Genomic DNA, 12,500 nt, shown 5'->3' with positions numbered 1-12,500 from the left:
ACTTGTTCAATACGAAATTTCACCGAATACAACAAATAGTATTTATAACAACAACACAAGCTTAACTCACTCAGTACGGCCAGTCCTCTCTTCTCCTCTACACAGACCCCTCGGTTGTCCAGTGGGTGTCTGAATGACCCAACCTTTAGCTTCCGTCGTCAGAACTGTGGTATTCTTTGTCAACATTCACCTCTTCAGTATAAGAGCCTTCCGCTTGCAATATTTTGATGATGGTAATTGGGATGAAACGCTGTTAACGTCGTCTCTTTCGCCGTTCGTATGGAGAGAGAAATACACTCTCATTTCTTCTTTCGAAGCTTGTGTTCAATGTTTCGAGCACTTAAACGTATCTTTTCATCATGAAACTCTACGTTAAAACCCAGGACTATTCTGAATTATTGGTTAAACCTGAATGAAGCAGCTTAAAATATGTATCTTTAGAATTGCATTACATATTTAACTTCGATTTTTTTTTAAATGCTCAATAAATCGTTTTTATTCTGTGGGTGAGATCATTACAGGCTGCCAACAAGATCAGTTTTGTTGTGAAATAAATTCAAGTATAGACAAGCATGCATGCAGGCATACACACACACACACACACACACACACACACACACACACACACACACACACACGCACGCACACACACACACACACACACACACACACACACACACACACACACACATATATATATATATATATATATATATATATATATATATATATATATATATATATATATATATATATACGATTAAAAAAAAAAAAGAAAACAACAACCAACAACACTGTCTGACTGCAAATATATATCTATTTCCCCCAATTCAGCTCTGCATCTAATTGGTATGCATACGATAAATACAACAAAATATCTTACATGTGATACCGTATTTCTAAAAGAATAGGCCGCAACTGATTTCTCTGAACGTAATCAAACGCTATTTCAAAGGCCACAAACAATTTGCAAGTTAAAACAGAACTTTTTTTGTGTGTTCTTTTTGCATCAGAGCAAACAACGTTACACCAGTGCAAACAACGTGAACATGTGGCTGAAATTGAATAACTCCTTCTCCTTCTTGCAGCTTCCCCATCTGCCAGCCCCCCCCCCCCCCCCCCCCCCCCCCCCCAACCCCCCTGTTTCCCTTCACCACCACCACCACCACCCCCTCCTCCTTCCCCCACCCCGTTCTCCATTCCTGGTTTGTGGATCGTGGTGACCTGATGAAGATAGGCAGTAAACAGACACCCACCCACCCTTACTCTAGATCTCCCCTGAACTGCAGCTATATGTGGGGGGGGCACCCCCTGCCCCCCCCCCCCCCCCCCCCCCCCCCCGCACCCCACCCCCTTCATTTTCCTTCTCATTCTGTTGCTTTTTAACTCTTTCCATACGAACGGCGAAAGAGACGACGTTAACAGCGTTTCACCCCAATTACCATCATCAAAATATTGTAAGCGGAAGGCTCTTGTACTGAAGAGGTGAATATTGATTGACAAAGAATACCACAATTCTGACGACGGAAGCTAAAGGTTGGGTCATTCAGACACCCACTGGTCATCCGAGGGGTCTGTGTAGAGGAGAAGAGAAGACTGGCCGTACTGAGTGAGTTAACCTTTTCACCGCCGCTGTCACACCCTTCCCTGATGGTGGTCGTGCAGAGAAAGAAAAAAAAAAAGCTATATAAAAGTTTGCTTCTAGACAGTCTCCAATCCTTCTGGGAGATGTTTTTGAAAACAAAAACAAACAAAAAAGGTGTAAGAATGACTTATGACTTTGTGTTGGCTGTCGGTGTTGGAAGAGTTAATTCATTTGGGGCACCCTGCATACCAAACATTAGACGGTGGTTATTACATTTTGCTTGTTATTCGGTCAGACACGTGCGTGCGTGAGATGGTCAATGTTGTTTGGCCTGTTGTTGGTTAATTATTTCAGTGACTGATTGTTAACGTCATTGTTTCTTGTTGTTTTTTTTGTGTTTTTTTCTTTATTTGTTCGGGTCTGTTTCTCCTTTGATTTGTGCGGTTTGTTCTTTTACAAAATAATTGATTAATTAATTCCTTTCACCTGTTGTTTTCCTTCACTTGTTTGAAGTATAACAGTTTTCTCTGTCTCTTTGTCTCACTCTGTCTTTATGTCTGTGTGTGTGTGTGTGTGTGTGTGTGTGTGTGTGTGCGTGCGTGTGTGTGTGTGTGTGTGTGTGTGTGTGTGTGTGTGTGTGTGTGCATATGCATGTGCATGTGCCTGTTTGCCAACTGACATTTCTTGATGCGGATCCAGAGTTGGCACACACACACACACACACACACACACACACACACACACACACACACACACACACACACACACACACACACACACACACACACACACACACACACATTTTCAGCAGTGCAATCAATGCTGATTCACTGTCATCGTCATTCACTGCCTCTGCGCAAATAGATCATTAAATCAAAGAACCAGCCCGCCTGCTGAGCGAGTTTTGTTTGCGTGCATGTTAGCTTTGATCGCCGATCGAGAGCTGGTCATTTGACACCCCTTGTGATTTTCTGGTCTGTATCACGTCATCGCGTCGGGTCACAAAAGCAGCGTGGTGTTCACGTCGAGGTCACACAGGCTAACAGAGCAGCATGACGTCACCCTTGGGGTCACAGGTCAAATAGAAATGTGACGTCATTGCAGCAAAGCAGCGTGACGTCATCTGAGGATCACAGGCAGTAGCCGCGTGACCTCACATCGGGGCCATAGTTGCAGCATGACGTCGCCTCATGGTCATAGTCAGTAGCAGCATGACATCATTGCGGTAGCAGCGTGACGTCATCTCACGATCACAGGCAGTAGCACCGTGACGTCATCTCAGGATCACAGGCAGTAGCACCGTGACGTCATTGTAGAGCAGCATGACGTCACCCCGTGATCACAGGCAGTAGCAGCCATGACATCATCCCAGGGTAACAGGCAGTAGCTTCGTGACGTCACCTCGGGGTCAAAGACACTAGCAGTGTGACGTCACCCTTGGGTCACAGGCAGTAGCAGCAGCAGCAGCAGCAGCAGCATGACTCACCCAGCCCCACACGCTGAGGAGGTCCCTGCGTGGCTGACGTCACTGTCCCCTCCATCACCTTCCATCACCCTCATCACCACCCTGACGACCAACGTGTCACTGACACTCACCTCACCTCATGCACGGGAGCGTGACCCTGTAACGTGAAGGTCAGTCTGAAAGCAAGGCAGGTTCCGTTCCAGAATGTAAATGGATGACGCGGTGGGTGGGTGGGTGGATGGATGGGTGGGTGGGTGGGTGGTGACGGGGTTGGGGGGAGGTCCATTGTCATGCCCCCAACATCGATCTCTCTCTCTCTCTCTCTCTCTCAGCTCTGACCCATCTTTCATCAGCCACCACCATCACCACCACCACTTACCCAACCACACACACACACACACACACACCACACAACCACACCACCACCACCACCACCACCCACACACGCACCCTCTTCTTCTCACTATCACTTGTCCCTCTCGATGGCTGTAGATCGACGTGACATGATGATGAAGAGGTATGTGAGGGGGGGGGGGGGGGGGGAGAAGGGAGCAGGGAGGTAGGGATAGTCGATATCATCTCCCAGCAAGTTTTCTTTACGAGAGGGGCGGGGGAGGGAGGGATAGAGGGGTTGGGAGGGAGGGGGGGGGTGGCCGGGGGGGGGGGGGGGGGAGGGGGGTAGTCGAGCGAGCGACAAAAAAGAAACGTAACGGCAGCACTGCTGGGTTTGCAGAAGGTTTTTTTTTTTTTTTTTTTTTTTTTTTCCTGTCCCGGACGGAAAGCAGAAAGAGTGATGAAATGGCAGCTCTGTTATTTCTGTCCCGGGACGTCGCCTACCAACAGAGAGAGAGAGGAGGGGGGGGGCGGGGGGGGAGAGAGAGAGAGACAGAGAGGGAGAGAGAGAGATAGAGATATAGCTTGCATGGCCTCCCACCACTGTCTCCGCGTCTGTTCTCGTTTTTTGTCTGGGCCTCGTTTCGTGGTTGTATTGAATTCTCTTTTCTTGGGGAAAATTGATGTCACTTGGGGTTCTTTTTGTATGGTACTGTTGTAGTGTCACCTCAGTGGTTGTATTGAATTCTGTTTTCTTGGGGAAATTGATGTCACTTGGGGTTCTTTTTGTATGGTACTGTTGTAGCGTCACCTCAGTGGTTGTATTGAATTCTCTTTTCAAGCTCTCGGGTAAATAGATATCAGTTTTTTTGTATAGTACTGTTGAAGCGTCGTCTTAGTGGTTGTATTGAATTGTCTTTTCTTGGGTAAATAGATGTCAGTTTTTTTGTATAGTACTGTTGAAACGTCGTATTAGTGGTTGTATTGAATTGTCTTTTCTTGGGTAAATAGATGTCAGTTTTTTGTATAGTACTGTTGAAGGGTCGTATTAGTGGTTGTATTGAATTGTCTTTTATTCAGTAAATAGATGTCAGTTTTTTTGTATAATACTGTTGAATGGTCATCTTAGTGGTTGTATTGAATTGTCTTTTATTCGGTGAATATATGTCACTTTTTTGTATGGTACTGTTGAAGGGTCGTCTTAGTGGTTGTATTGAATTGTCTTTTATTGGGTAAATAGATGTCAGGGTTTTTTTGTATAGTACTGTTGAAGGGTCGTCTTAGTGGTTGTATTGAATTGTCTTTTATTCGGTGAATAGATGTCACTTTTTTTTTCTTTTTTTTTTTTCTTTTTTTTTTGCTGCCCCATTATCTGCACCGTTTCAGTGGCATTACTCCCACGCCGCTCATTTAGATTCCCCCATACACGGCCACACCCGGGTTCGTCCTTCGCAGTTCCAGCGTCGGCAGTCCACAGGGAACCATCGATGTTAGGTCGCCAGGAGGCCACACACCAGAAGAGACCCTGCACTGCTGCTGAGTCACTTCGGTGGTGTTCAGTGGTGCCTTTTCTGTTTTAACGTACTTAGGACACCACCTACTAAGCCCCCTACTAACGACAATAATGGCTTAGTCGCGGAGCCAGACTGAGTGAGCGTCCCTCCCAGAGTGAAGACCGCCACCACGTCCCTCAAACAACAGCCCCCCATGAATCTGCCGACACTGACGACATTGACAGGACTCACCCCAAGCACGGAAGTGGAGGGGTATCGAAACTGAGGTCACCATGAGAGCAGGGCATGAAAGGCCACAGACTTTGAGACTATTTTGTTTATATTGATGACGATGAAGGAGGAGGAGGATGACGATGTTGCTATGGAGGTCCATTTTGGTTTGGGACTGCGTGACAAGGCTGTACTCTACGCTTCCTGTCATAATGATATCCCGGCGTTAACCAGGCCAGAGAGATACAGGCACTTGCAGTGTTGGTCAGGTAATTTGAGCAACACACCCAAAGACGCATCCTTGAAGTGGATGACACTCGACTGTGTGGTCCCAGTCTCCCCATTTAAGCCCACAGCACACTCAACTCTGGGTAGGAGCCGGCCACGGGCCGAAAAACCCACCTCCGCTGGGATTCGAACCCACGTCCTCCCAGCCGTCAGTCCGCGACGCTAACCACTTCGCCACTTTTTTGTATGGTACTGTTGAAGGGTCGTCTTAGTGGTTGTATTGAATTGTCTTTTATTTGGTGAATAGATGTCACTTTTTTGTATGGTACTGTTGAAGCGTCGTCTTAGTGGTTGTATTGAATTGTCTTTTCTTGGGTAAATAGATGTCAATTTTTTGTATAGTACTGTTGAAGGGGTTGTATTGAAATTTCTTTTCTTGGGTAAATAGATGTCAGTTTTTAGTATAGTACTGTTGAAAGGTCATCTTAGTGGTTGTATTGAATTGTCTTTTCTTGGGTAAATAGATGTCAGTTTTTTGTATAGTACTGTTGAAGGGTCGTCTTAGTGGTTGTATTGAATTGTCTTTTCTTGGGTAAATAGATGTCACTTTTTTGTATGGTACTGTTGAAGGGTCGTCTTAGTGGTTGTATTGAATGTTTTCTTCTAGCTCTCGGGAAAATAGATGTGTTTTTTTTTGTTTTGTTTTTTTTTGGTTTTTTTTGTATAGTACTGTTGAAGGGTCGTCTTAGTGGTTGTATTGAATTGTCTTTTATTGGGTAAATAGATGTCAGGGTTTTTTTGTTTGTTTTTTGTATAGTATTGTTGAAGGGTCGTCTTAGTGGTTGTATTGAATGGTTGTTGTTTTTTCTAGCTCTCGGAAAATAGATGTAATTTTTTTTTTTTATAGTACTGTTGAAGCGTCGTCTTAGTGGTTGTTGTGAATTGTCTTTTCTTGGGTAAACAGATGTCTTTTTTGTATAGTACTGTAGCGTCCACCCAGTGGTTGTATTGAATTGTCTTTTCTTGGGTAAATATATGTCAGTTTTTTGTATAGCACTGTTGAAGCGTCGTCTTAGTGGTTGTATTGAATTGTCTTTTATTGGGTAAATAGTTGGGGTTTTTTGTGCAGTTGTATTGAATTGTCTTTTCAATTTTTTGTACAGTACTGTTGAAGCGTCGCCTCAGTGGTTGTACTGAATTGTCTTTTCTTGGGTAAATGGATGTCAGGTTTTTGGAAAGCACTGTTGAAGCGTCGTCTTAGTGGTTGTATTTGAATTGTCTTTTATTGGGTAAATAGAAGTCGGTTGGTTTTTTGTTTTTTTGTTTTTGTTTCTTTATATATATATAGTACTGTTGAAGCGTCGTCTTAGTGGTTGTGTAGAATTGTCTTTTCTTTGGTAAATAGATGTCAGCTGGTTGTTGTCGTTGTTTTAAAGTACTGCTGTAGTGTCACCTCAATGGTTGCATTGAATTGTCTTTTCAATTTTTTGTACAGTACTGTTGAAGCGTCGTCTTAGTGGTTGTTGTGAATTGTCTTTTCTTGGGTAAACAGATGTCTTTTTTGTATAGTACTGTAGCGTCGCCTCAGTGGTTGTATTGAATTGTCTTTTATTGGGTAAATAGATGTCAGGTTTGGTTTTTTTTGTATAGTATTGTTGAAGGGTCGTCTTAATGGTTGTATTGAATGTTGTTGTTTTTTCTACCTCTCGGGAAAATAGATGTAATTTTTTTTTTTTTTTTTTTTTTTTTTTTTTTTTGTACAGTGCTGTTGAAGCGTCGTCTTAGTGGTTGTACTGAATTGTCTTTTCTTGGGTAAACAGATGTCTTTTTTGTATAGTACTGTAGCGTCCACCCAGTGGTTGTACTGAATTGTCTTTTCTTGGGTAAATATATGTCAGTTTTTTGTATAGCACTGTTGAAGCGTCGTCTTAGTGGTTGTATTGAATTGTCTTTTATTGGGTAAATAGTTGGGGGGGGGGGGGGGGGGTTGTGCAGTTGTATTGAATTGTCTTTTCAATTTTTTGTACAGTACTGTTGAAGCGTCGCCTCAGTGGTTGTACTGAATTGTCTTTTCTTGGGTAAATAGATGGCAGGTTTTGTATAGCACTGTTGAAGCGTCGTCTTAGTGGTTGTATTTGAATTGTCTTTTATTGGGTAAATAGAAGTCAGTTGGTTTTTGGGGTTTTTTTGTTTTTGTTTCTTTATATATATATAGTACTGTTGAAGCGTCGTCTTAGTGGTTGTTGTGAATTGTCTTTTCTTTGGTAAATAGATGTCAGCTGGTTGTTGTCGTTGCTTTAAAGTACTGCTGTAGTGTCACCTCAATGGTTGTATTGGATTGTCTTTTCTTGGGTAAACAGATGTCTTTTTTGTATAGTACTGTAGCGTCGCCTCAGTGGTTGTACTGAATTGTCTGTTCTTGGGTAAATAGATGTCAGGTTTTTGTATAGCACTGTTGAAGCGTCGTCTTAGTGGTTGTATTGAATTGTCTTTCATTGGGTAAATAGTTGGGGGTTTTTGTGCAGTTGTATTGAATTGTCTTTTCAATTTTTTGTACAGTACTGTTGAAGCGTCGCCTCAGTGGTTGTACTGAATTGTCTTTTCTTGGGTAAACAGATGTCTTTTTTGTATACTACTGTAGCATCGCCTCAGTGGTTGTACTGAATTGTCTTTTATTGGGTAAATAGTTGGGGGGTTTTGTGCAGTTGTATTGAATTGTCTTTTCAATTTTTTGTACAGTACTGTTGAAGCGTCGCCTCAGTGGTTGTACTGAATTGTCTTTTCTTGGGTAAATAGATGGCAGGTTTTTGTATAGCACTGTTGAAGCGTCGTCTTAGTGGTTGTATTTGAATTGTCTTTTATTGGGTAAATAGAAGTCAGTTGGTTTTTTGGGTTTTTTTTGTTTTTGTTTCTTTATATATATATAGTACTGTTGAAGCGTCGTCTTAGTGGTTGTGTAGAATTGTCTTTTCTTTGATAAATAGATGTCAGCTGGTTGTTGTCGTTGCTTTAAAGTACTGCTGTAGTGTCACCTCAATGGTTGTATTGGATTGTCTTTTCTTGGGTAAACAGATGTCTTTTTTGTATAGTACTGTAGCGTCGCCTCAGTGGTTGTATTGAATTGTCTTTTATTGGGTAAATAGATGTCAGGTTTGGTTTTTTTTTGTATAGTATTGTTGAAGGGTCGTCTTAATGGTTGTATTGAATGTTGTTGTTTTTCTAGCTCTCGGGAAAATAGATGTTTTTTTGTTGTTGTTTTTTTTGTTTGTTTGTTTGTTTTTTTGTTGTTTTTTGTATAGTACTGTTGAAGCGTCGTCTTAGTGGTTGTATTGAATTCTCTTTTCTTGGGAAAATAGTGTTTTTTTTGTACAGTTGTATTGAATTGTCTTTTCAATTTTTTGTACAGTACTGTTGAAGCGTCGTCTTAGTGGTTGTTGTGAATTGTCTTTTCTTGGGTAAACAGATGTCTTTTTTGTATACTACTGTAGCATCGCCTCAGTGGTTGTACTGAATTGTCTTTTCTTGGGTAAATAGATGTCAGGTTTTTGTATAGCACTGTTGAAGCGTCGTCTTAGTGGTTGTATTGAATTGTCTTTTATTGGGTAAATAGTTGGGGGTTTTTGTGCAATTGTATTGAATTGTCTTTTCAATTTTTTGTACAGTACTGTTGAAGCGTCGCCTCAGTGGTTGTACTGAATTGTCTTTTCTTGGGTAAATAGAAGTCGGTTAGTTTTTTGGGTTTTTTGTTTTTGTTTCTTCATATATATATAGTACTGTTGAAGCGTCGTCTTAGTGGTTGTGTAGAATTGTCTTTTCTTTGGTAAATAGATGTCAGCTGGTTGTTGTCGTTGCTTTAAAGTACTGCTGTAGTGTCACCTCAATGGTTGTATTGGATTGTCTTTTCTTGGGTAAACAGATGTCTTTTTTTGTATAGTACTGTAGCGTCGCCTCAGTGGTTGTATTGAATTGTCTTTTCTTGGGTAAATAGATGTCAGTTTTTTGTATAATACTGTTGAAGGGTCGTCTTAATGGTTGCATTGAATTGTCTTTCATTGGGTAAATAAATTTTTGGTATGGTACTGTAGCGTCGCCTCTGTTTGTGTGTGTGTGTGTGTGTGTGTGTGTGTGTGTGTGTGTGTGTGTGTGTGTGTGTGTGTGTGTGTCCACGCACGCACGCATGCATAATGCTTGTCACTGTGAATACGTTTCACTGAAATTTAATGTGTGGGTTTCCTTGCACAAGTGCCAAGTGTATAATGTGCATGGGATTTTATACATGATTTTATCCAGTTGGAGGAACCAGCACTGTGATTACAAAGGCTGAATACTCACCGATACTCATTGCAAACATATTTTTCCTGTAAATAAACACAACTTTTGTTTTTCGCTTTTTTTCCAACTTGGCTTTGAATACCGCCCACTAGACCTTGAGTGGTGGTCTGGGCGCTAGTCATTCGGATGAGACGATAAACTGAGGTCCCGTGTGCAGCATGCACTTAGCGCACGTAAAAGAACCTACGACAACAAAATGGTTGTTCCTGGCAAAATTCTGTAGAAAAATCCACTTCGATAGGAATTAATAAAACTGCACGCAGGAAAAAATAAAAACAATGGGTGGCGCTGTAGTGTAGCGACGCGCTCTCCCTGGGGAGAGTAGCCTGAATTCCACGCAGAGAAATCTGTTGTGATAAAAAGAAATACAAAATACAAAAAAATACATGGCAGGGGTAAAAACAGTCATGCACGTAAAAGCCCACCCGTGTACATGCGAGTGAACGTGGGAGTTACAGCCCACGACCGAAGAAGAAGAAGAAGAAGAATTAAATGAATTCCACTATACTACAACAATTCATCTCAAGGGAGACTGGTCAGATGCTTCTAAAATCTATTTGGTCTATCCTACAGGGATCACACCACCAGTGAAGAAGTGAGAAGCAGTGGGTATGGCGCCCCATCGGATCGATCCTTCGAAGATCTCCAAACAACAGTGAAGGGACATAAAGTGAAGTGCTGTGTGCAAGTCTCACCATGAGCAGGACTTGGCCAAGACAATCCAAGACAATGCACAGTGCATGGAAGGAGAAGAGGGGAAGGAGGGTGGACACATAAAAAAAGAGATGGGAGGACTTCTTCTTCTTCTCTACCTCCTCCTCCTCCTCCTCCTCCTTCTTCTTCTTCTTCGTTCGTGGCCTGCAACTCCCACGTTCGCTCGTGTGTCCGAGTCGGCTTTTACGTATGTGACTAATTAATGTGGGTAATTAATGTTCAACAACCGGGAACTATCAATCAGTCAAATACATACAGTGATTCAATAAGATTAAGGCAGATCCATACATTATCAAACAGGATAAAACTGAACACTTTTATAACTAAGTTCAGCAAAGATGTTAGGTGCATATGTGGAGAACATATATCTAGCAACCATATAATATTCGAATGTCAGAATCTAAAATGTTTTTTTACCAGACTTCACCAAAGAGTTCCCTTGAATGTGTTATTAACAATTCCAATATGTTATTTGTTGGTGCAGAAGGTTTGCTGCGTAGTCCAATAGGACATTTGTTATAGTTGTTTGATGTGGCGTTTATAACGTTTCCATTTTCCCTAGCGTTATCTCTTCCTATTCACCCTCCACACATACACACACTTTTACCCCCACCCCCCTCCCACAACCCCTACCCCCACGGTGGTTTTGTTTTTTTTGTTTTTTCTCGTCTAATATCACTTCAAGTGGAAAGACGTTAAACTGAAGACGAACGTGTGTGACTTTTTTTTTTTTAACTAGCAATGTAGGCAGCCAAAATCCGTTTTCGGGGATTGTGCATGCTGGGTATGTTCCTGTTTCCATAACCCACCGAACTCTGACATGGATTGCAGGATCTTTAACGTGCGTATTTGATCTTCTGCGCGCGTATACACACGAAGGGGGATCAGGCACCGGCAGGTCTGCACATAATTTATGTTGACCTGGGAGATTTGGAAAAATCTCCACCCTTTACCCACAAGGCGCCGTTACCAAGATTCGAACCCGGGACCCTCAGACTGAAAGTCCAACGCATTAACCACTCGGCTATTGCGCCCGTCAGAGTGGAGGACAATAACCCCAGAATGGACAAGTCAGAGAGTGAACGACGGCGCTCTTGGCGAGTCGAGGAACAAGGAGTGATGAAGAAAACTAACTGGTTGTCAAGTCAGCAGCAGTGTGTGTGTTTGTATGTGTGTGTGTTGTGTATGTGTGTGTGTGTGTGTGTGTGTGTGTGTGTGTGTGTGTGTGTGTGTGTGTGTGTGTGTGTGCTACGCTCCTCCGGTAATAATACCCTCAGAAAACAGCAATGTTACAAGACATTTTGCTTGTGTCAGGTGGTACTGGTTCATTGGAAGATCTTCATTTCGGAAGGTGGCAGACTGGTGAGGAAGCTTTATCTGCCATTGCAGAGTCCGTGAAGGTCTGGGTTCGATTCTCGCTCTTGCCCTTTCTCCCAAGTGTGACTGCAAAATCAAACTGAGCGTCTGGTCATTCATTCGGATGAGACGATAAACCGAGGTCCCGTGTGTAATACGCACTTGGCACACTGAAAAAGAACACCCCTGACAAAATTATGAAAAATAAATCCACTCTGATAAGTTTCAGTTTCAGTAGCTCAAGGAGGCGTCACTGCGTTCGGGCAACTCCATATACGCTACACCACATCTGCCAAGCAGGTGCCTGACCAGCAGCGTAACCCAACGCGCTTAGTCAGGCCTTGAGAAAAAAAAGTAAATAAATAATAGATAAATACATAAAAAAAGAACTACTACTACTACTAATAATAATATGTATAAATAATATGTATAAATATATGTATATACACAAACAATATATATAAGCACACAAATATATATGTATATATATGCACACACTCAAGGCTCTGAAAAGTGCGTTGGGTTATGCTAATGTCAGGCACTTACCTAGCAGATGAGGTTTAGCGCATATGGATTTGTCCGAGCACAGTGACTCCTCCCTGAGAAACAGAAACTGAAACTGAAACCGAAACTCATTTCGGAGTGAAGGGGGGTGGGGGGGTGGGGGGGAGGCACCAAAACTTACCTTTCTGTTTGTTCATTTCTGGAAATCTGAATTCATTTCTACAGACGTCATTTCTCTGAACATATAATGTTTGACTGT

Source organism: Babylonia areolata, chromosome 13 (genome assembly GCF_041734735.1).
Source record: "Babylonia areolata isolate BAREFJ2019XMU chromosome 13, ASM4173473v1, whole genome shotgun sequence".
Taxonomy (NCBI): domain Eukaryota; kingdom Metazoa; phylum Mollusca; class Gastropoda; order Neogastropoda; family Buccinidae; genus Babylonia; species Babylonia areolata.
This window is presented reverse-complemented; position numbering follows the sequence as displayed.